This window comes from Palaemon carinicauda, chromosome 6 (genome assembly GCF_036898095.1).
Source record: "Palaemon carinicauda isolate YSFRI2023 chromosome 6, ASM3689809v2, whole genome shotgun sequence".
NCBI lineage: Eukaryota > Metazoa > Arthropoda > Malacostraca > Decapoda > Palaemonidae > Palaemon > Palaemon carinicauda.
Window position 1 is genome coordinate 29,395,549 of NC_090730.1, and position 25,000 is coordinate 29,420,548.

Below are 25,000 nucleotides of genomic sequence, written 5' to 3' on the forward strand. Positions count from 1 at the left end.
GGAAACGATGATTCTTGACCTGACTTACTCTATCAACCCTACAACGCTTCTTCGGGTTTTTATACTTCGGGAGACCTTCCTGGTATTGTTCTGTTAACTGCTTGTGTTCCAAACTGCTTCTTGAAAAATTAAAACTAATTCATTTTTGGGTCTCTTAAAAGTATACCTTATAGGACGGCAGTCTTGCACTTGAGACTGTCTGGTAAAATAGTAATACCTTTATATCGATACTTTACTTCAGGTCTTAAATCACACATTCATTGTATTAATGGTGTATGACGAGTTCCATAGATACACTTCCCTATTGGTCATGTTAATAACATTTTAATACTTCACTGCCTTAAGTTTATTTTCATATTTCAACCCCCCAAAAAGTATAACTGCTATAAAAGTAAAAAAAAAAAATTTGCGACTGAGAATAGAAATCAAGGTCAAATCAGGCATCTAAACCGTAATATTTAAAACCCATCTGGAGTATTTGGCTACTCAATTTCATAAACTGGAAATTCGAACTTGAGTAGCAGAAAGGAATTAAAAAAAAAAATACTTCATAAATACCTTTCAGTCTTACCTAAAGGCTCTTATGGTTAGAAGACCAAGTAATAAGCGAGACAGATATGAATGAGGCTGGGGTTGGGGATGTCTGCAGTCATGATTTGCTTTTCTGCAATGAAATTTCTTGTCTTTCAGAACTTGCCAACTATTATTTTCATTAAAGCAAGATTACCAGTTCTAGTTCTTCCATTTAAAGCTACGATTCCACGGTGAAACGCTGAGGACTATACACATATCAGTCAAGATACAAAAATAGAAACCGATCGTAACTCCGAAGTGAAAATGCCGAAGAGACCTCAGCTGAGAACAGGGTGTCGACTCCCCCTCCTCCCTCCCCAATATGCATCTCCCCAGCCCCACCCCCCTCCTACCAACAACACATCCTCGGGTTTTTATTCTTCCGCCTCTCTTCGGGAGACCTTTCTTGCGCCGCTCTGTAAATTGCTTCCGCTTGAAACAGCTGCTTGAAAAATTACTTTGAGGAGTTTATCGCTTAGCCTCCTAAAAAGAATCTCTCCTGGCAAGATAATCTGAAGAAAAGATCTTTAAATTACAGAGAGAGAGAGAGAGAGAGAGAGAGAGAGAGAGAGAGAGAGAGAGAGAGAGAGAGAGAGAGAGAGAGAGAGAAATTACTAGTCATATGACTGGCGCTTAATCTGCTTAGGCGCTTATACAAGTGTGTGCGTATATATATATATATATATATATATATATATATATATATATATATATATATATATATATATATATATATATATATATATATATATATATCGCCTCTTAAAAGATATATGTTTAATTGTTATGAAAGTCTGTAATTAAGTGAAAAATTAATTTTTTCTTTTATTTCACTGCATTTTCTTGTTCTTCTTTAGCCTGCGACCAGGTCAGAAGAATTATTCCAAAAACAAACGGGAAAGGGCGACATTATCATGAGGCATAAACATTCTTTAAAGGCGATAAAGACTATGAATGAATTAATGAATGAAAAGTCTTATAGCTTTGGGCTATAGGATCATATTCTAGAATTGTGGATTCAAGTTCCAAAATTGTATTTGAATTAAAATTTACAACTATTATTTCATGAAAAACTACCATATTATCGTATAAACCGAAATTAGTATTTTGTCAAGGAAAGTATAATTTTCATTGATGCAATGACAAGCTTGGTCAGAAAAAGGACAATTTTTATAGATACAATGATGAACTTTGTCAGAGAGCAATCCAGTATTATAAGAAAAATTACAAAAACTAATAACTTTTTATAACATGATGATTATCAAACACTCTCGCCCATACATATAAATAATGTATAGTATTTAAGGATATTTATAGAATTTGAAATTCAAATATCAGTCACACACATGCGTATATTAAAACTATAGCTATGATTTTATAATTTCGAAAATAAAACATATCTCAGTGATGATAAAGCTAGTATACACGAGGTAGGAAAACGGGATTCAGACACATAGGACCAATCAAGTTTTCACTAAAATAATGCAAGATAAAAAAAGGAGCTTAAGCTTGTTATAATACCAAACAAAAATTTTATAGAAATATTAAATTTACAACCAGCGTGTTGTGTGTGTGTGTGTTTTTTTTTATTTATTTATTTATTTTTTTTTTGCATATTAAAAACCATTGTTTTAGAACCTCGTAACACCAAAAATGGAAAAATGTAATCGAACTAGAAAAGTACTAACGAAACCAGCTTTCCTTTCTCAAAATCAATTTCGGTTGACCTTGACCTTTTACCTAGGACTTTCTAAATTGAATCGCTTCCACGTCATGATATAAGAATAAATCCCCGAAAGTTTCACTACGCTATGAGTGAAATTATAGCCACGAAGTTGTTCATAAACAAACAGTCAAACAGAGAGATAGACAAACAGGAAAGAAAACATGACCTCCTTCCAACTTTGCTGGCGGAGGTAATGGAAAGCAAAAAGAAAAGATATAATAATGAGGGGGGGGGGGGGGGGCATAAGTTACCATAGATGGGGAAAGTAAGCATCTTATATTAGGCAAAGGTTTTATTTACATAATGTGCTCTGTATGATTTCCATTGCTTCGTAATTGTAAATTAGATTGGTTTTAAATGTGTAAATTTAATTGAGTCAGTTCATGAGCGTAGCAAATGCAAAGTTAATGTTAGTGGAGTCATATCAAAGGAATTTCCAGTGAACAGTGGAGTACTCCAAGGGAATCTGTTGTCATCTATGTTGTTTATCGTCCTCTTGAATATAATAAGCTTATTTTTCCTATGTATAGAAAGTTATGGCTCATCCTGTACATGTAAATTATGACTTAAAATCGAGAATGTTTATGAAAAGTTTCTACAGACCTTTAGAGGTGTAGTGTTTTCCTTCATTATAAAAATCAGAGTGAAGTAATACGAAATGAATAGGAATAAATTACCACCAAAGTAAATTCATATACGGAGATATCTTATAACCTAAATACGGACAAAATATTTTTTATTTTGTAAGGAAAATTGCTACTCAGTACGCCTATAAACAATGGCTCCTTTTTTTTTATAAATATTTTATTTTGATCCAATTCAAGAGAAAACTTTTGGTGTACTAGTTATAAGCACATTCATTTGGCATTAATTACATTGCTATCGTGATGTTACCATGCAATGTTTGGGTAATTTTGGGAGGCGTAATAATAATAATAATAATAATAATAATAATAATAATAATAATAATAATAATAATAATAATAATAATAATAATAATTATAATAATAATAATAATAATAATAATAAAAATAATAATAATAATATTAATAATAATAATAATAATATCAAGGTGAAACTTTCTGAGGGACGTGTCTTGTACTTATCCATTAGCGCACTTTACAATTTTACGGAATCCTTTTAGACAAGGGAACGAGGAAATATATTAGCATGCCAATATTAAGAAGGTAAACATATCATATAATTGTATACACATCCACCCTCTTTAATAGTATTTCTGGCACGAACGTACTCAGAGACATTTTCTAGAAATACGACAGCAATAATCTTTGGTCGATTTGAAAAAGTAGGTCCCTTAACATTAGGAGATGAAAGAGGAAATATATGATTTTGTTACTCAATAAAACATAACTCACAATTGAAATTATACTTATTCCATATCTTTAAATGGTTTGAAATCATTAACAATTATTTTGCCGAGATACGAGTAACCTGATTTGCAGATTATTTTTTTTACACAAAACCGTTATATCATTTAGTCTAGATGTTCGCAAACCTGTTAGTCGGCTGAAAATGTATCTTTCTAAAAGCGTAACTTGATTGGTATCTTATATCAAGTTTCAAATATGGGCTTCATCTATAATCACAGGAATTCTGCCCCGGTGTAGAGTACATGAATTGGGGTTTTCTAAATCATAATAACCCGACTGATTACAAAGAGGACTAAAATGAACATATGAACAAAACCTTTATATGAACACCAAGGTTCAATAATGAATATAAACCAGGAATATGGAACGGTTTATCAAAAAGGATATGGTACCACTAACAATACACAAAACCCTTAGTCGGAAAATAAATCAATATAATAAAGTGAGCATGGAATTGTAATAAGTCAAGTAAGCATGAAAGTGTAATAGGTCACAGTAATATAAAAATCATAGAAATGTTTTTCAGATTGATATTATAAAGGAAAATTTTTCGTGATATTAAGAATGAACTCTTGCAAAGTAAGGATATTTAAAACCAACTATTCTCCATATTTCCTAAAAAAAATATGAATAAAAATTAGAAAAGACTAATAACAAACACAAACACATACACATACACACACACACGCGCGCACACACACACACACACACACATATATATATATATATATATATATATATATATATATATATATATATATATATATATATATATATATATAATAGCTTGTAACCGTCGGGGAATCGAACCCTAGTTCAAGAAACTGGGACGTCAGTGACATATCATTTACCCACAAAGAATATGAAAACACACGTCTAAATATGGAAAATTTATAACGAATATATATATATATATATATATATATATATATATATATATATATATATATATATATATATATATATATATATATATATATATATATATAGACACACACACACATATATATATATATATATATATATATATATATATATATATATATATATATATATATATATATATATATATATATATATATATATATATATATATATATATCTATATATAATAAATTTTGCACATTTAGACTTGTATTTTCATATACTTTGTGAGTAAATGATATGTCAATGCCGTCCCAGTTTCTTGACCCAGGGTTTGATCTTTGAAATGATTCCCCATTGGATCTCTGATCCCGAAGTATAGATGGAATCCAGATATCAATAAAATATTATATTTGGTTTATTTGAACACAAACACACACACAGCCACACACACACATATATATATATATATATATATATATATATATATATATATATATATATATATATATATATACATATATATATATATATATATATATATATATATATATATATATATATATGTGTATATATATATATATATATATATATATATATATATATATATATATATATATATATATATATATATATATATATATATTAGCATCATCTCCTCCTACTCCTATTGACGCAAAGGGCCTCTTCAGCTTTTAATTCAATAATTCTCCATTCATCATCTCCTACTTCGCAATTCATAGTCCTCAGCCATGTAGGCATGAGTCTTCCAACTCTTCTAGTGCCTTGTGGAGCCCAGCTGAACGTTTGGTGAAATAATCTCTCTTGGGGAGTGCAAAGAGTATGTCCAAACCATCTCCATCTACCTCTCATCATGATCGCATCCACACATGGCACTCGAGTAATCTCTCTTATGATTTCATTTCTAATCCTGTCCTGCCATCTAACTCCCAATATCCTTCTGAGGGCTTTCATCTCAAATCTACTAAATCTATTGGACATTGTATCATTTTCATACCATGACTCATGCCCTTAGAGTAACATCGATCTCACTACACCGATATATATTCTGATTTTATATGTAATTTCAGGCGATTTGATTTCTAAATTTTACTTAACCTAGCAATTGTCTGGTTTGCTTTTTTCAATCTTTCACTTAACTCTAATTATAAAGAGCATGTATTGAAGATCATTGATCCTAAGCACTTACATAATTCTTCCTTATTAATCCTTTCTCGTTCAAATAATATTTAATCTTCCATTGCATACTCCGTTCTCATCATCTCTGTCTTTCTTGTATTTATCTTCAGCCCAACCTCGTGTGATATTTCCCACATTCTGGTAATCAAGCACTTCAAATCCTGTACGGTTCTGCTAAAAACGAATGCATCAGCAGCATACTCTAAGTTTTCTAATTTCCAATCACCAATCCAGTCCAATCCTTCGTCACTATCTCCGACTGTTCTACACATTACAGAATCCATGGGGAGGATAAACAACAGAGGTGATAGCACATTCCCTTGGAGTACTCCACTGTTCACTGGAAATTCATTTGATAAGACGCCATTAACATTAACTTTGCACTTGCTATGCTCATGAACAGACTTAATCAAATTACATATTTAGGAGGAATTCCATAATAATTCAGGACTCGCCATAAAATCAGCTGGGGCACATTATCAAAAAGGGTTTTTCATAGTCCACAAATGCCATCAAAAGGGGATTTCTATATTCTACGCATTGCTGTACAACATGTGTCAAAATGAAAATATAGTCAGTACAACTTCCACCTTTTTCTAAATCCTGCTTGTTCATCTCTCAGATTTTTATCAATCTTTATATCCAGTCTCTTTAGAACAAGCATGCTAAATATTTTCAAAACAACATACGTCATTGTTATGCCTCAGTAATTATTGCAATCAGTCAGGTCTATTTTTTTTTTCTATTTTCAATAACACTCCTAATTCCCATTCATCAGGTTTTGCCTCTTCATGTCACATTCTACAAAATAATCTTGTAAGTGGTCTTGGAGTCACTCCATTTTCGGCAAGTATCATCTCGGTCAGGTATTCCATCGTATCCTAGGATTTTCCACCTCTTTAGCTTTTTTAGAATAGCTTCGTCTTCAAACAAACTGCATCCATTCATAGGCAAATCAAGGTCTACCTTGTAATTTTCATTACTCCCTCGAAAACCTTCAACAATCAATTTCTGACCTTGTCTTCTTTTTATAGTATCCCAAGTATCATTTGATATCCATGGCTTTCTCCTTGCAACTGCATGTCCCAAAACTTCACTACCAACTGACTGATATATGTTCTTAATATCACACCATTAAATTGCAAATGTTTCTCTATGATCTTTTTCTAAAAGCTTAGTTGTATCAAACCTAGGTATTCTATCCATCTTTCTGTTGGGCGTTTTCAGTTTTAATTTCAGCGTGGCAATGAGGAGATGGTGATCACTACCAATTTCGGCACCTCTATAGTTTCTTACATTTCTCCTTTTCTCTTTATTAATGGCAATGTGATCTATCTGCTTTCGTAAATGCTACATGGTGAAGTCTATGTATACTTGTGGATATTCTTATGTTAAAAAAGAGTACCTCCAATGACAAGATTGTTTGCTGAACAGAACCTTATGAAATGTGCTCCATTATCCTTTGTAACTTCGGAAATACCCTCGACACCTATCACATTCTCTGCCCTTTGATTATTCCTTCCAACTTTAGCATTGAAGTCACCAATTACAATTTTCACATCTCTCTCAGGGATCTCATTTATTACCTCTGCAGTTCTTCATAGTGTTTATCTTTCCTTTATTCAGGGGAATAATTTACCTGGACATATCAAAATATAATACTATATATGTATATATATATATATATATATATATATATATATATATATATATATATATATATATATATATATATATACTTATATGTATTTATATATATATATATATATATATATATATATATATATATATATATATATATATATATATATATATATATATATATATATATATATATATATATTTATATATATATATATATATATATATATATATATATATATATATATATGTGTGTGTGTGTGTGTGTGTGTGTGTGTGTGTATATATGTATGTATGTATTTATGTATGTATGTATGTATGTATGAATGTATGTATATGCACATGGGCTCTGTGGCTTAGACTTGAAAGTCTAAAAGGCACCCCTAAAATTCCGTGGCCGACGGTAACTTCAGCGCTGTATCATCCTCATCAGGATCAACATACTTAAAAAATAATCAAAATTCAAAAATCCTTATATAGCAGAAGTCGTCATCATGCAAATCAAAGATAAGTAAATTCCTTTTAGTTAACAATCCCATTTCCATTCTCTAGGTGGTGGCTGATTCGGTAACGTCCCTGACTGGTGAACGCCAGACTCGGATTCGACTCTCGCTCAAACACGTTTGTTAATTGGGTTGCTGAAACCTCACCATCCCGTGAGGTGAGAATGGGGGTTTGTGAAATCTATATGTCTACCTGCTGAGTCATCAGCAGCCTTTGCCTGGCCCTCCTTGGTTCTAGCTTGGGTGGAGAGGGGGCTTGGGCGCTGATCATAAGTACACATGGTCAGTCTCTAGGGCATTTTCCTGCATGATAAACCAATGTCACTGTCCCTTACCTCTGTCATTCATGAGCGGCCTTTAAATCTTTAATTGTTCTATAAGCAGGGTCCTCAATAAACAGTCATCATTCAGAAGCAGGTCATTAGAACAATGAACTGCTGATACTCATGAGAAAAAGACATTTCCAAATGACGAGTTACAGCATGAAAAAAAAAAAAAAAAAAAAAATAATAAACACTTACGAACACTCATAGCTAACTGAATTATCACACAATAATGAAAAATATATAATATCTGTTTCTATTATTCATATCAACACCTAGCAAATATGATATAATACATCCTGATAATAAATAAAGGCAATTCCAAGAATAATAAATGATAAACCCAGTATTCAGATTTGATTCGTTTCTCTTTTGCAATCAGGTAAAGAAAAAAACAACAATCGCCTAAGACATTCGGTAGTGCCCTAGCTTATATAATAAGAAAATTTGAACCAAAACTTTCAATTATATTAAGTCTCACCGCTATAAACAATCATTATACTAACTACTCTCCCTCTTTCGGTGGCTCTTCCTCTCTTGTGCTCTGAATGGTTTAGAAAAAAAAATCATAAAAAAAGAACTGGAAAATTTATCCTCCACATTATTTACATTTCAAACTGGTATGATAAACTTCTAAATATCATAAACTCAAGAGTGAAAATTCAGAAGTGGTGCTTTGTAAATAAAGAAAAAAATACATTCAAATAGTACCCAAAGAAATTGACAACATCAATTCAATTGCACCAATCAGCATTCTTGGGTATTTATAAAGAGGGAACTGAAAAAATTGGCAATTTAATTACCTTCGCTAATTGTTGGAAAAAATAATAAATACAGGTCACTACTTAAGAAGCTTAGCGGATTAGGAAAAACTTATCGTATAGAGTAACAATGACCTGCCTATTCTAATGACAATGGTAGGCTTCACATTATAAGTCACTATTAAGGGGAGTTTCAAAAAAAAAAATAAATAAATAAAAAAAAATAAAAAAAAAACATTCCTTTAATACATTACACAGGAGTTAATTTAAATAATGAAAATTTAACACATTAAGAAATATATATAAAATAACAAGAGACGCATAAAACACTGACAACATAGAAAGCTCGAAATTTAGACTAAACAAGAGAGAGAGAGAGAGAGAGAGAGAGAGAGAGAGAGAGAGAGAGAGAGAGAGAGAGAGAGAGAGATTAATGGAATAAAAATGTATAGAGACTAATGAATAAAAGATATGTGGTGGTGTGTACTAGAAAGAAAGAATAGCATAAAAAAGTAAGATGTAAAGCCTAGTACAGAGAGAGAGAGAGAGAGAGAGAGAGAGAGAGAGAGAGAGAGAGAGAGAGAGAGAGAGAGAGAGAGAGAGAGAGAGAGTCTATCTATCCGCAAATATGTTTTTTTTCTGAAAGGAATCTGAAATAACCTTGGCATGTTACTGAATATTTTAGGTGATTCCCGCTGTCCTGCCTCCTATTCTAAAATTACTTTACCTGTTCCATTTGGCTCTCGGGATATACAGTAGAGCTATTACGTTTCTGTTGCCCTTGAATCACATTCATCCCAAATATTGTTTTTCCTACTATTCAAGAGAAAAAACCAAAAAGACGAAACTATTCAATTAACTTTAAATATAATTGATTAATTATCTTTTTCCATAATTATTATTAGGGACTCCGACAATTGTCATCCCCATGTCAGTAAACACCAAATGTTACTAATTACGTAGTAGTTGTATGAGTCAACTTTAGCATTTCTTATTGATGCATTATATACGCTAACTTTTGAGGGAATAATCAGGGGTAAACCCATTAAAGAACATAATGAGTTTTGGGGCCAGAAATTAATTTGTGCATGGAAATAATCTCAGTTTGATAACTTTACGGCAAACTGTTACTTATTGCAATATTCAAAACATTTCTTCATAATAGGTTGCTCACCGAAAATATTAAAACATTTTCTCAAAAGTAAATTTATAATAATGAATCATGCCTAAAATCTTAAAGGAGTCAGATATAGTTAAAGAAAAATATCAATGCAGGAATCTGGATGCTGAGGACCTACTTACAAACATAATAAATTTGAGTTTTGTTAGAGTTTAATTTCATGCCACATAAATTGCGCTATGCAATAATTTAAGCTAGATCTGATTCAGGCGATGGAATTGATGTAAAGAGAGTAACATCAGCTCCATATCCAACAGTGTTGTTTTTAGACCAAACCACATATATGTATATAATATGAAAATTAATAGGGTACGAACACTATCCTGAAGAACACTAGATATCACATTCCTATACTCACTATGGTGCCCATCAGTAACTAATCTTTGCAATATATTACCTGACAATTAATCAATGATACTAAGAAAAGACCCACTTACTCTCAAGTGTTTGAGTTTGAATACAAGGGCCTCATAATTAACACGATCAAAGACAGCACTAAAATCAAGGACAATGGTATGGACTTCATGACCAAAATCGTGCGATTTTTGCACAGCATCGGAGATTGTAAAAAGAGCATATCATGATCCTAGGCCTTAGTGTAAGTTAAGTTAGAAACTAAAGAACAGAACGATTTTCTCCAGCAAAAGACGTTAAGAGACTTTAGATAAGTGGTATTATGGAAATTGGGTGGCGTTAGAACTACCACAATCATATTTGCCTAATAGAGTAACATCAACAATTCTCTAATAAGTGTAAAATTGTCATCTTACTACTAACTTGCAAAAAATAACAGAAAACTTCAGTAAGAAATAAGCGGTCTTTATAAAAAAAAAAAATCATATAGGAATGTACACCTCTTTATGCATGAAGATCCATCAGGAGTGTTTTAATTTCACGGGTTTGAAAAGCCTCAGGAAAACAAGAATGGGGATGATCTAGTTTTTTATTACTCTGCTTACTGTCAATACACATCAGCCAAATGGGTTGCCTTTTCCTTTGGCACAGTTAGTGAAAGAGCCATCTCTTTTAAGTAAAGGAGGAACTGTTAAGTTCTCACTAATGTGCAGATTTAAGGGCTGTACCAGAACGGGTTTATTTTACGTTTAAATTGTATTCCTTTTCACTTGAAATATACACTTTCTGAGCAACAACTCTTAGCTGAGTATAGTTTTTCATAGTTAAATCTGATACTACCACTAGAGAGTGATTATATTGTCCTTTGACTTATCAGACAGTACTACATTAGATCCTTCTTTCTGGTTACAATTAATTTTGTCTTTGCCTGCACATACACTGAATACTCCGTCCTGTTCATACCACATTCTCATCAGTCCTTATACACCTAACAACACTGACATTACCAAACAGTATCAGGTAGTGAAAGAACCATCTCTTTTAAGTAAAGAATGAACAATAGTGTGCAGAATTAAGGGTAGCCACCACTTATGTTCTTAAGGTGTACCAGAATGGGTTTTTTTTATGGTGAAATTGTATCCTTTAGCTGAGTATAGTTCTTCAAAGTTGAATCTGATACTATAGCTAGAGAGTAATTAATAGGTCCTTTGACTTGCCAGAGAGTACTATATTGGATCCCTCCCACTGGTTACGGTTCATTTTGTCTTTGCCTGCACATACATCAAATCGTCTGGCCTATTCTTACCGCATTCTCCTCATTCCTTGTACACCTAATAACACTGAGATTACCAAACAATTTTTCTTCGCTCAAGGGATAAACTACTGTAATGTAATTGGTCAGTGCTTATTTTCCTCTTCGTAAGTGTAGAAGAAGCTCTTTAGCTATGGTAAGTAGGTCTTCTAGGAGAAAAACACTCCAAAATCAAACCAGTGTTCTCTGGACTGGGCTAGTGCCATAGCCTCTGTGCCATAGCCTTCCACTCTCTTGGATTGAGTTCTCCTGCTTAGGGGTATTCAAGTGCATGGTGTTCGATCTTATTTCTCTTCCTTTATATGTATATATATATATATATATATATATATATATATATATATATATATATATATATATATATATATATATATATATATATATATATATATATATATATATATATATATATATATATATATATATATATATATATATATATATATATATATAGCATCTGGCTTCTGCAACTAGGATTATAGCCTTACTTGTAATGATATTAAAACACCTTTCCAGAGATGAGAGGCCTCCTGCTTTTCCAAAAAAAGCATGTCCACAATAATCATTGAACCAGGGTCATTAAAAAGGCCATTCTAGTGTGCTTGAGATTGTGTAAATCTTACTTGAATAGGACATATCAAGGTCAGGCTGTTTAATCTTAATTATCAACAAAATGAAGTCTTGACCAGACGTCCCAAATGGAGAACCAACCTTAGTTGTTATATTGCAAAGGCAGTCGCTGTATACTAGATCTGGTTAGATTCCTCCTCACCTGCTGACTCTGTTGTCTTCTTTGTAGATTGGAGGTTTGTGTCCACAGCTTCTCTTTGATTATGTTGAACTCATGGCTGCCACATGTCTGGAATCATGGGGGTTATAAGTATTCATATTTTCTTGTGGAAAACTGTCCATAACATTTTGTATCTCCATCACTGCATCTGCCAACAAGTGATATCATCGAACAGATAGCTACATAAGCAAGGATTCACAATTTTCCATTTTTTGCTTGCTATAACTTTCTCATCACCTCCTTGTAGGTTAGCAGTCAAAGTTGTGAAACAATCGCAATCTTAGTAGATCCGCGTTGCAAAACTTCAAACTGACTCGACCACTCAAATTTTGTTGGTAGATAATTATGTGTCTTATTTCACAATAAGTTGTAGATATATTTCACAATAACTTCTAAAACAATCTGGTGGTCAACAATTTACCTCCATTGTAGGATAACTGACCATATGTCGAAAAACTTGTATTGAACTCACATTCTTATCACTAACAAGCTAGTGAGAGGATCATCTTCAACCAGCGAGTAACTGAAATTGTCAGTGTTTTGTCCGTAGATTTGTCACCATTCATGAGTTTACAAACATAATTTAGTTTGATTTATTGAGACAACACCTGCAGTATAAATCGTTCGACAGCTGAAGACCACCATCGTGTTTTGCATTGGCAGAAAGGGGTTCATCCCCATTCCCACCTCCTCCCCTCGAACAAGAGTGGAAAAAGGCAGGATTAAAAAACCCAGATGCCTTACTTTGAGGAGACATAAAAATCTCCCCCAGTCTCCTGCAATGGAACCAGTCCCTGGAACTTCAAAGGACCCCCCAGTGCAGACCCCACATCACCCACCAGCGACCCAAGAAGATGTTGAGATTGAAAATAACCCCTCTCAAGAACCACCTTCACAAACAGCAATAACTGGACACTCCAAGTTTAGGCTTACTCCAGGACCCAGCATAACATCCTATGCTGCCATAGTAGCCATGGAGGCCAGAAATCCTCACTCTAACATGACCATACGTCCCAATTGCAGGGGAAAGCTGGTCATAACAGTTAATATGAGCCAACAAAGACCTACCTTGAGCAACAAGAAAACGTACTAAAACTGGACATCAACGAAAGGCCCACCACCATTATTATTGTGTATGACCTCGACCTTCCACTAGAACCTGTGCTCCAACATCCCTCTATCTTTACTGTTATGAGCTCTGAAGGGAAAGCCGGAGGAAGATCCCACAAATTGGAGGCCGTCTACACAGGATCTCACCCTCCTCACCTGTCCTTCGGCCTTTGGGGCACATTCCACACCGAAGAATACTTCAAGGAGCCACTTAGATGCTTCCAGTGTCAGAAGTTTGGCCACCACAAAACCCGCTTTACAGGTCCAGAAATCTGTGGGGTTTGCAGCAGCAGAAAACACCCCACTGCCCACTGTATTGCCAGGCATAAAGCAGGGCACAAAACCATCGCCCGCTGCCCTAACTGTGGATGATCCCATCATGCTTGACATGATAGATATCCTCACAGACTTCAGCGAATAGCAGACTTTCAGGGAGCAGACTGCCACTATAACCTCTATCCACGTGAACAGCGTCGAACACAACCACCTCCAACTAAACTAAACCTTTCACCATCCAACCACACCTCCCAACAAAATCCTTCTAGATATGCCATTCCTGAATCTTCCTCTCCACCAACCCCCCCCCCCTCCCAGCACCTAAACCTCAACGTCCCCCCGAACCTTCTCCCAAAGGAAAAAGATCACCAACCCACACTCCTCGCACCCCCTCACCTTTAAAACTTACCTCTCCAACCAAATCTCCCACTGTCACCCAGCCTAAAAAAACAAAAACAGAACCCAACCCATCATCCTCTGCACCTACCACACACACACCCAACTTTTCCCACTCCTTAAAAGCATTTCCTAACCTACCCAGCTCCACCGTCACATGCAAATCTAGCGCCTCATACCCCTCCAAACATCCTTTAAACATTGACAGCAGTGAGTACGACCTTTCTGCTTGCCCTATGGATGCTCTGCTAGCAGCCATCAACAACATCCTTCGCAACTTCTTGCGATTCCGCAAAATCAAATTTACACAGGAGTCTCTTGATGACTTCGTGTTTTACAACGCCGCTAAGGAACTAAGATCTCAATTCCCTTCATAGTTCCTCCTGCAAATGGACCTAATACAACCACTTGCAACATCCAAAACACTCAAGTGAAAGTGCTCCAATGGAATATTTTCGGACTTCGAAACAAGCTTGCATTCCTCCAGTGTCAAACCTCAGTGCAAGACCCTGACATTATCATACTGCAAGAAGCTCTGCTTAATGAGAACATACCATTTATTTTCTCAGGACACAAAGTATACACAACGCATCAATCACCAACAATAAGAGGACTGACTACCCTTATCAAAAGCAGCATCCCCTCCAAACTACTACCAAGCATAGACTGTTGAACAGAGGCAGAGACTCTTAGTGTCCAGATATCTCTCCTAGCCACGACACTAACAATCCACAACATCTACAAGTCCCCAGCAAAAAGTATCGATGCCGAGGCACTCATCGCAGCAGCCCCCAACGATGACTCAATTATTGCAGGTTACTTTAACGCTTATCATCAGTTCCTGAACTCAATATCAGAAACAAATCAAACTGGCAGACACCTGCATGCCCTACTGCAAGAATATCCTGATGTAGCACTGCTCAACAACATCACAGAAGCCACCCATCTAAAAGGAGGCCGCCTAGATCTCACCTTCTTATCCAGTGCCATACAAAGAGGAGCTAAATGGCAACTACATCCTGTACTAATCAGTGATCACTTTGCCATTGAAGTTACACTCGAATTGTAGAAATACCCTCCTACTCCTCCACCCCCAAAAAGGTGGAACCCAGAGTTTACTAACTGGGAAAAATTTGAAACTGCTATGACAGAGTGGGCTCTGGAATACATCAAAGACCCGCACAGTGATATCTCCACCCTATCATTCGACTTCAGCAAACAACTAGAGGTAGCAGCCATTGTATCCATGCCACAAAAAAATAACTCTGAGAAGAAACATGCTGATGTCTGGTACAATAACAGTCGCATCAAAGAAATGAATGCCAGAATAAAAAGGACCGGAAAACTCCCCAGAAGACACAGAACTGATGAGCTACATAATTTACTTGTAGAGATTATCAAACATTATGTGCAGGTATCACTGGAAGTAAAACTAGACAAATGGTACTCATGGTGCAACGAGGTCAACTTCAGCACATCCCATGCCAAAATATGGGGCTGGTTAAACAAAGTCTCTGGGAAGTACAATACACCCAGAGTCACACACCCAGACCCATTAGCTGAAACCAAGAGGATTGCTAAGAACTTTGCGGACAGAGCAAAACGCACCAATCTACCTCTGCAAACTATCAACAGGCTGATAACACTGCTTCCAATTAGGAACAACATCATAGAAACCGCCTACAACAAGGTAGATGATACTGATCACCCCTATACCATGGAGAAACTAAATACGGCCCTATCAAAAGGCAGGAAGGACACTGCCCCTGGAGCCAACCTCATCACATACAGCATGCCGAGGAACATGAGAAATCATGCTAAATTGGTCTACTTGCATTTGATAAACAAGACAACCACGGAGAGACTACGTCCAACCACATGGAACCAGGAAGACAACAAACCAATTCCAAAACCCAAGGAGCCAGATACCTACCGACCTATAGCTTTGATAAGCTGCACAGAGAAAGTAGCTGAGAGAATGGTACTCAACAAACTGCAGTGGAAAATATGCCAACCACATAATCGCCTATGTGCCCACAGAAGTGGCATAGCCCCTCAAGAATGCATTACAGATGTCCTCTCAACAATTAATTACAAAAAAGCTTTTGTTATATTCTTTCATTTCGAGAAGGCCTTTGAGCTAGCCAGCCTACCAGCTATACTCTTCACACTTGTTGAAAAGAGAGTGAAAGGACACTTACTGGCCTGGACTCGAAACTACACACAAAACCGAGAAGCCAGAGTCACTTACCAAGGAAAAAACCACTGACTTCATCCCCCTAGAAAACGGTACACCACAAGGAGGCATACTTGGCCCCTACCTTTTCAATCTACTTAGCCACTTTAAAACTCCCAAATGGAGTGGAAATTTTCATATATGCGATGATATATGCATAGTATACCCAAATAAAGTTCATGCTGGAAATATCACCCAAAAAGCACTTGACATGATTCAGATCAAATGCAATGCTCTTGGCCTAAAGATCAACACCAACAAAACCAAAGCAATGGCTATAAAACATTCGCAAAACCCTTAGAACTTCACACTGAGGGGTGAGGACATCGAATGGGAGAGTGAATTCATATACCTTGGGGTAATCATTAGCAAAACCCTATCACCAGCCAATGAAGTAACCTACGTCAAAGAGAAGACAAAAATTCGTCTATCAGCCATGAAACGAATGACCTCCCTTGAACAAGAGTATCAAACAACCTCCTAAGACTGTTTTATCTACAAGCAATTCGATCCCATATCGATTATGCAGCACCCACACTCACTGCATTGACTGACACTCAAAAAGCATCATCAGAAGTAATCCAAAACAATGCATGAGACTCATTAGTGGCTCTCCAATTAGGACAAGACTCTGCTTACTTAGAGCAGAAACCAACCTAATTCCCCTGTCAGCCAGGATTGACATCAGGAATAGCAGCATTATATTCGAGCCAATCATCGCAGACAGAAAAAGCCCACTCAACAATAGAATAAAAAGGCTTCTACCTCTTGCTGAAGAACTTGATCCGCCAAATTCCCATGCAAAGAAACTACTGGATACACTCAGAAGAATTCAGGTGCAAAATGAGGCTCACAAAATCAGGGGACAACAAAAGCATGATGGCTACATCCCTCCTGCTCCTTGGGCTTATGATCCTATCAATAACAACTTCACTATCCCACCAGCAGCAAGCAAGGCTCTCTGCACACCAGAGCACCTTACTGTACCTGTAAAAAATGCAATCAGGAACACACCAGCGCCTCACACCTATTTTACAGACAGATCAGTTGACCGTGCAATCCCTGCAGCTGCTGCTGCAGTTATCTCTACATCAGGATATAAAGAAAACTGGAGATTTTCCCACCATGCCTTCACACTGCAAACTGAACTAGAGGCCATTGCAAAAGCTCTAGAACACTCTGCCAACCAACAAAACGGGAACACAACGATCCATACAGATTCCAGAGGAGCCATTCTGGCCCTCAGCAACAAGGAACCTACAGAAAATGTTTACCTCATCACTGCAATTCAATTCTTAGCCTTGCTCCACCAAAGAAACAACAGGCAAGTCACATTAAATTGGATTCTAAGTCATACTGGAATCTCTGGCAACGATGAGGCCGACCACCTAGCTAAATCAGCCTTAATGTGCCAAATCATTAGCATTACTCTGCAACAGTCATTAAAAACTATTAAAAATAAAATAGCTGCCTACTGTAACATCCAAAAAACTAGTGAAGTAAGAATAGCCTTCCTAGATGGATCAAGATCTGCAAAGTGGTATATTGAAGCTACAAACATATCACCACACCCAATTGTAAGACAAACATCTCGCCAGGACGCAGTAATCATTTGCAGACTGCGACTGGGATATCTATGCAACTGGCAAATCATCTTGGATAATGGCGAAGAACATGCAACACAGCATAGACCAATTAGACCATGCAAGTACTGTAATCAAGACACAGAAAAACCTTTACAGTACTATCTACAGTAATGTCAGGAAACAAGCCTGCTTCGGCAGGATCTTAATCTCAACACTCCTGCAACTGCAACAGCAATTGTCAAGCATATTATTGACAATCATAACACCCTCTCAGCCTTTCTCCGCAGCTACCCTCCCCCGAAATAACGTTGCAACAAAGCCAATGAGAAATCTAAGCGGCAATTAAAGAGAAACCTCAGCCCCCTGCAATTTCTATGATAGGAGCAGAACTATTGCTGGTGGCTAACGACAACAACTTGCGCTCCTTATAAGGAGGCAGTTTTGTCTTCCCGTCATGTTTCCAGTTTGGAAGTATGTTCGGAGTCGTCGGCGGTCTTTTTGACTTCCAAAATATCTTTCTCTTCCAATATATGGAAGAGATATAAATCAAGGAAAAGTCTGTGAAAAATACAGCAACACAGAATGTGAATTGATTGCGGTAAAATTTGAATCTGAAAAACTAGTGAATATTGTAGTTTACAGACCCCCCAATACTAAGGAGTTTGACATAATAATAGAAAAAAATAGATGATATATGTTGAAACCATAAAGACTGGAATATAGTCCTATCCGGAGATTTTAACTTTCCTTTCGTGGATTGGAAAGAACGGATAGAAGAAAGTGGTTGTATGTATATATATATAATAAAGAGAGTAATAGTAGCGCAAAAGATAAGAGGCAATTTGAAAAGCTTCAAGATATGCTATTAGAACATAATATGCAAAAAAAAGGAAAAAAAAACAGCATTCCAACAAGAAAGGAAAATGTCCTAGATCTAGTATTAGTGAATGGGGTGAATTATGTTAAGTAAATAACAGTGTATAACACGGGAATTTCCGACCACAATGTCATAGAATTGATAATCCATTCCAAACCAAGTGATCGCAGAATTGATAAAAGCACAAAACTTTGGGAAGGATATGGAAAATATAATTTTTACAGTAAGAACATAAAATGGTCAGAAATAAATGAAGAACTAAACAAAGATTGGAAAAATGTATTTGTAAGTGATAATATGCAGGTAAATACAGTCATACTTTACAAAATACTGGAGAAAATTGTTGAAAAATATATACCGAAAAAAAACAATAAACAAAAGACGTGCATACCAAAAGACAGAAGGATCTTATTTCAGAAAATTAAAAAAGTGGAAGAAAAATCTTGCAAAAGAAAAAAAAAAAAAGTGTGGAAAATGAGGGAAATAAAATCTAAGATAGAAAATGCAGAAAAAAAAATTATACAGTCGAAAGAAAATGAAAAAAAGGGACTTAGATGAAAGGACACTTCAAAATATAAAAAGAAACCCCAAAGTACTTTACTCCTATTCAAAAAAGATGAATAAATGGAGACTAGAAATAGGCCCTCTAAGAATTGAAGGACGGCTAACGAATGAAAAAAAAGGAAATATGCAACATATTAGCAGAAAAATATAAGAGTGAGTTCACGCCAAGAAATGCGAATGAAAATAATGAAACAGAAATGAGAGAAGAAATTGTTGAATATCTAACGGATATAGATATTAATGAAGCAGATATTGTCAAGGCTATAAACGAAACTAAAAATTGATCGACAGCTGGATCAGAAGGAGTTCCAGCGATTTTGTAAAAAAAAAAACTGCAAACACTATCGTGAAGCCGCTTGCAATACTACTAAGACTAAGTGTAGATATGAACCAGATATATGTTGAACATAAATTAACGTATATAACCCCTATCTTCAAAAGTGGGTCAAGACTAGAGGTAAGCAATTATTGACCTGTTATTCTAATATCACATATTATGAGAGTGTATGAGAAGGTAATAAAAAAGAAAATAATGAACCATTTGGTAAAAATAATTTGTTTAATATGGGTCAACACGGTTTCGTGCCTGGAAAAAGTACACAGACCCCACTGATAGCACACTATGAAAACATCTACAAAAATATGATAAATGAAAAAGAAACAGATGTGATCTATCTAGATTTTGCAAAAGCCTTTGACAAGGTAGACCATAACATATTGGAGAAAAAAATGAGAGAGCATAATATTGTGGGAAAGATAGGAAAATGCGTAAAAGAATTCCTGCAAAACAGAAAACATATAATGGTTGTAAATGACGGGAAATAAGATGAAGCCCAGGTAATATCTGGTGTGCCACATGGTACGATATTAGCTACACTGCTGTTTGTTATTATGATCTCAGATATAGACTATGATTTTGAAAACTCCGTAGTGAAAAGTTTCGCCGATGACACAAGAATAAGTAAAGAAATTACTTGTGATGAAGATAGGAACTCACCACAAAGAGATCTAAACAAAATATATGAATGGGCGGAGATAAATAGGAAGGTATTTAACTCTGATAAATTCGAATCAATAAATTATGGAAACAGAGAAGGAATGGTATATGCATACAAGGGACCTAATAATGAGACAATCAAAAACAAGGAAGCAATTAAAGGCCTTGGTGTAATGATAAATAGGAATATGTTATGCAACGACCAAATAGCAACACTGTTGGCTAAATGACTTACAAAGTTGGTTTGGAGGGATGCCTGAACTGAAAAAATAGAGGACATTGAAGGTGAAGATGGTGTTGGATATCAAAAAGACCGCCGACGGCTCTGTTCCCAGATCCAGCGTTGAAAAAGGGACGGGAGGGCTAAACTGTCTCCTTATAAGGAGTACGAGTTGTTGCCACCAGCACCCGTTCTGAATCCAGCAAAGGAGATAGCTAACCTTATGCCTTATGCCTTATGTTTTGTTTGGGTTCCCCCAGGTCCCTCAGTGTGAGGTACCTCGTATATCCCCCAGAGAGTTGCTAATGCATCTTCCGGTGTATTTTGCATCTTCCAGGATTGGATGGTCTGGGATGTATCTTGGGTATTTATCGAGCTTATTCTTAAACACTTCTACGCTCCCTCCTGATATGTTTCTTAGATGAGCTGGCAGCACATTAAATAGACGCTGCATTATCGATGCTGGTGCGTAGTGGATTAATGTCCTTTGCGCCTTCCTTAGTTTTCCTGGTATATTTTTTGGCACTATTAATCAACCTCGTCTTGCTCTTTCTAATATTTTTAGCACCATGATGTTTTCAGTAATTCCTTCTATTTGCTTCCATGCTTGTATTATCCTGTAGCGTTCTCTTATCCAATTTAGACTGTATAGTTTTAAAATTTGTAGTCTTTCCCAGTAGTCAAAGTCCTTAACTTCTTCTATTCTAGCAATATAGGACCTTTGTACACTCTATTTGCGCAATATTCTTTTGGTAGTGTGGGTACCATATCACATTGCAGTACTCGAGTGTACTACATGCATAAGTTTTGTGAAGCATAATCATGTGTTCAGCTTTTCTTTTTTTAAAGTGTCTGAATAACATTCTTATTTTTGCTCTACATTTAGCCAACAATGTTGCTATTTGGTCGTTGCATAACATATTCCTATTTAACATTACACCAAGGTCTTTAATTGCTTCCTTGTTTGTGATCGTCTCGTTATTAGGTCCCTTGTATGCATATACCATTCCTTCTCTGTTTCCATAATTCATTGATTCGAATTTATCAGAGTTAAATACCATCTTATTTATCTCCGCCCATTCATATATTTTGTTTAGATCTCTTTGCAGTGAGTTCCTATCTTCATCACAAGTAATTTCTCTACTTATTCTTGTGTCATCGGAGAAACTTCCCACTAAAGAGTTTTCAATATCATAGTCTATGTCTGAGATCATAATAACAAACAGCAGTGCAGCTAAAACCGTACCTTGTGGCACGACAGATATTACCTGAGCTTCATCCGATTTTTCGTCATTTGCAACCACTATCTGTTTTCTGTTTTGCAGGAATTCTTTTACCCATTTTCCTATCTTTCCTACAATATTATGCTTACTCATTTTTTTCTCTAATATATTGTGGTCTACCTTGTCAAAGGCTTTTGCAAAATCTAGATAGATTACATCTGTATCCTTTTTACTTATCATATTTTTGTATATGTTTTCATAGTGTGCTATCAGTTGGGTTTGTGTACTTTTTCAGGGTACAAAACCGTGTTGACGTATATTAAAACAAATTATTTTTAACCAAATGGTTCATTTTTTCCTTTTTATTACCCTCTCATACACTTTCATAATATGTGATGTTAGACTAACAGGTCTATAATTGCTTGCCTGTAGTCTTGATCCACTTTTGAAGATAGGGGTTATATAAGCTAATTTATGTTTAACATATATCTTGCTCATATCTACACTTTGTCTTAGCAGTAGTACAAGCGGCTTTGCGATAGTGTTTGCATTTTTGTTAACAAATTCGCTGGAACTCCATCTGGTCCGGCTGCTGATCCATTTTTAGTTTCGTTTATAGCCTTGACAATATCTGCTTCATTAATATCTATATCCGTTAGATATTCAACATTTTCTTCTCTCATTTCTGTTTCATAATTCTCATTCGCAATTCTTGGCGTGAACTCACTCTTATATTTTTCTGCTAATATGTTGCATATTTCCTTTTTTTCATTCGTTAGCCGTCCTTCAATTCTTAGAGGGCCTATTTCTAATCTCCCTTTATTCATCTTTTTTGCATAGGAGTAAAGTACTTTGGGATTTTTTTTTATATTTTGAAGTATCATTTCTTCTAAGTCCCTTTTTTCATTTTCTTTTGACTGTATAATCTTTTGTTTTGCATTTTCTATCTTAGATTTTATTTCCATCATGCTCCACACATTTTTTCTTTTGTAAGATTTTTCTTCCACTTTCTAATTTTCTGAAATAAGATCCTTCTTTCTCTTGGTATGCATGTCTTTTGTTTATTGTTTTTCTTCGGTACATATTTTTCAACAATTTTCTCCAGTATTTTGTACAGTATGACCGTATTTACTTGTATATTATCACTTAAAAACAAATTTTTCCATTCTTTATTCAGTTCTTCATTTATTTCTGACCATTTTATATTCTTATTATAAAAATTATATTTTCCATACCAATCCCAATGTTTTGTGCTTTGATTAATTCTGTGATCATTTGCTTTGGAATGGCCTATTAATTTTATGACGTTATGGTCTGAAATTCCCGTGTTATACACTATTATTTCTTTAACATAATTCACCTCATTCACAAATACTAGATCGAGGACATTTTTTGTTGTTGTTGGAATGTGGTTTATTTGTTGCATATTATGTTTTAATAGCATATCTTGAAGCTTTTCAAATTGTCTCTTATCTTCTGCGCTACTATTGCTCTCTTTTTTATATGTGTACGTACAACCACTTTCTTCTATCCGTTCTTTCCAATCCACGAAAGGAAAGTTAAAATCTCCGGATAGGACTATATTCCAGTCCTTATGTTTTCTACATATATCATCTATTTTTTCCATCATTGTGTCAAACTCCTTAGTATTTGCGGGTCTGTAAACTACAATATTCACGAGTTTTTCAGATTCAAATTTTATCGCAATCAATTCACATTCTGTGTTGCTGTATTTTTCAGAGACTTTTCCTTGATTTATGTCTCTTCCATATATTGTGGTTCCCCCTTGATTCCTATTTATTCTGTCAGATCTATGAGTTTGTAAACCCTTTATCTGGTCATCACTGCCAGTCTCTTTGGAATACCATATTACACTCATATTTAATATATATATTTTTTTCAATTTGGGTTAGATCTTCTAAGAACTCTATTTTCCTTTTAGAGTTACTCGTGACTAAACCCTGTGCATTCATCACTATTATGGTTTGTGTTTCATCCCCATTATTTAATATTGGTAATAATATGGATTCTCCCATGCTTCCTTCCTGTTCTGTTATGATGTTCTTTTCTTCATTTCCCATAATGCTGCCATTGAAAAATTAAACTTTTCTATTATATTTGTTCTTTCGCCTTCATAATTATTTTTGTGTGTATACCTGCAATTATCCCCATATCAGCACCAACCCCTGGCATTATAGATACATTCTTTATAGTTGGGCTCTGTATGTGCAGATTTGGGATGAAAGGCCTCATATCTTGGGGTTTTTGGTGCATAGCGCGGTATATACGCGGCCTGCTTTTTTGTTTAATTTTTGCTTTCGATTTTCTTTCCAGTTTGCTGAGTTTTCTTATTCTCATTCATAGTTGCAGGATGCATATATCGACATTTTTTGTTGAAACTGCATCCTTTTCCTTCTTTTAGGTTTTTGCATATTTTTGGATGGATATCTCTGCATTTGTCTCCATATCCGTCTAAATACATACATTTACCATATACTTCATAATTATGGAATATCTTTGAATGCTTGTAGTAGTATCTTTTGCCAAATATGCAACTCTCTCTTTTGAACAAATGGCAGACTATATCTTTGTTTTCGTTTTTTTCTTGTTCTTGCTCTTCCCTAAAAGTTTGTAGGTCCGGGTAGAGTCTCTTGGGTCTATTATTTGTTTCCATCTGATAATTTATTTCTTCATAAGTATGTTGTTGGATGGCATCATAAGTTATATCAATGATTTCCTCTGCATCCTTACACATATCCTGTTAATTTTTCTCTTCTTCTTCTTATTCTTCTTCAACTATTTGCAGATTTAGTCTCGACTTAATTATATTTTCTATCCAGACTAAGCATATTAAGCAGAATACCTTTGTGTCTCTATTTTTTATTCATTGCTGTATT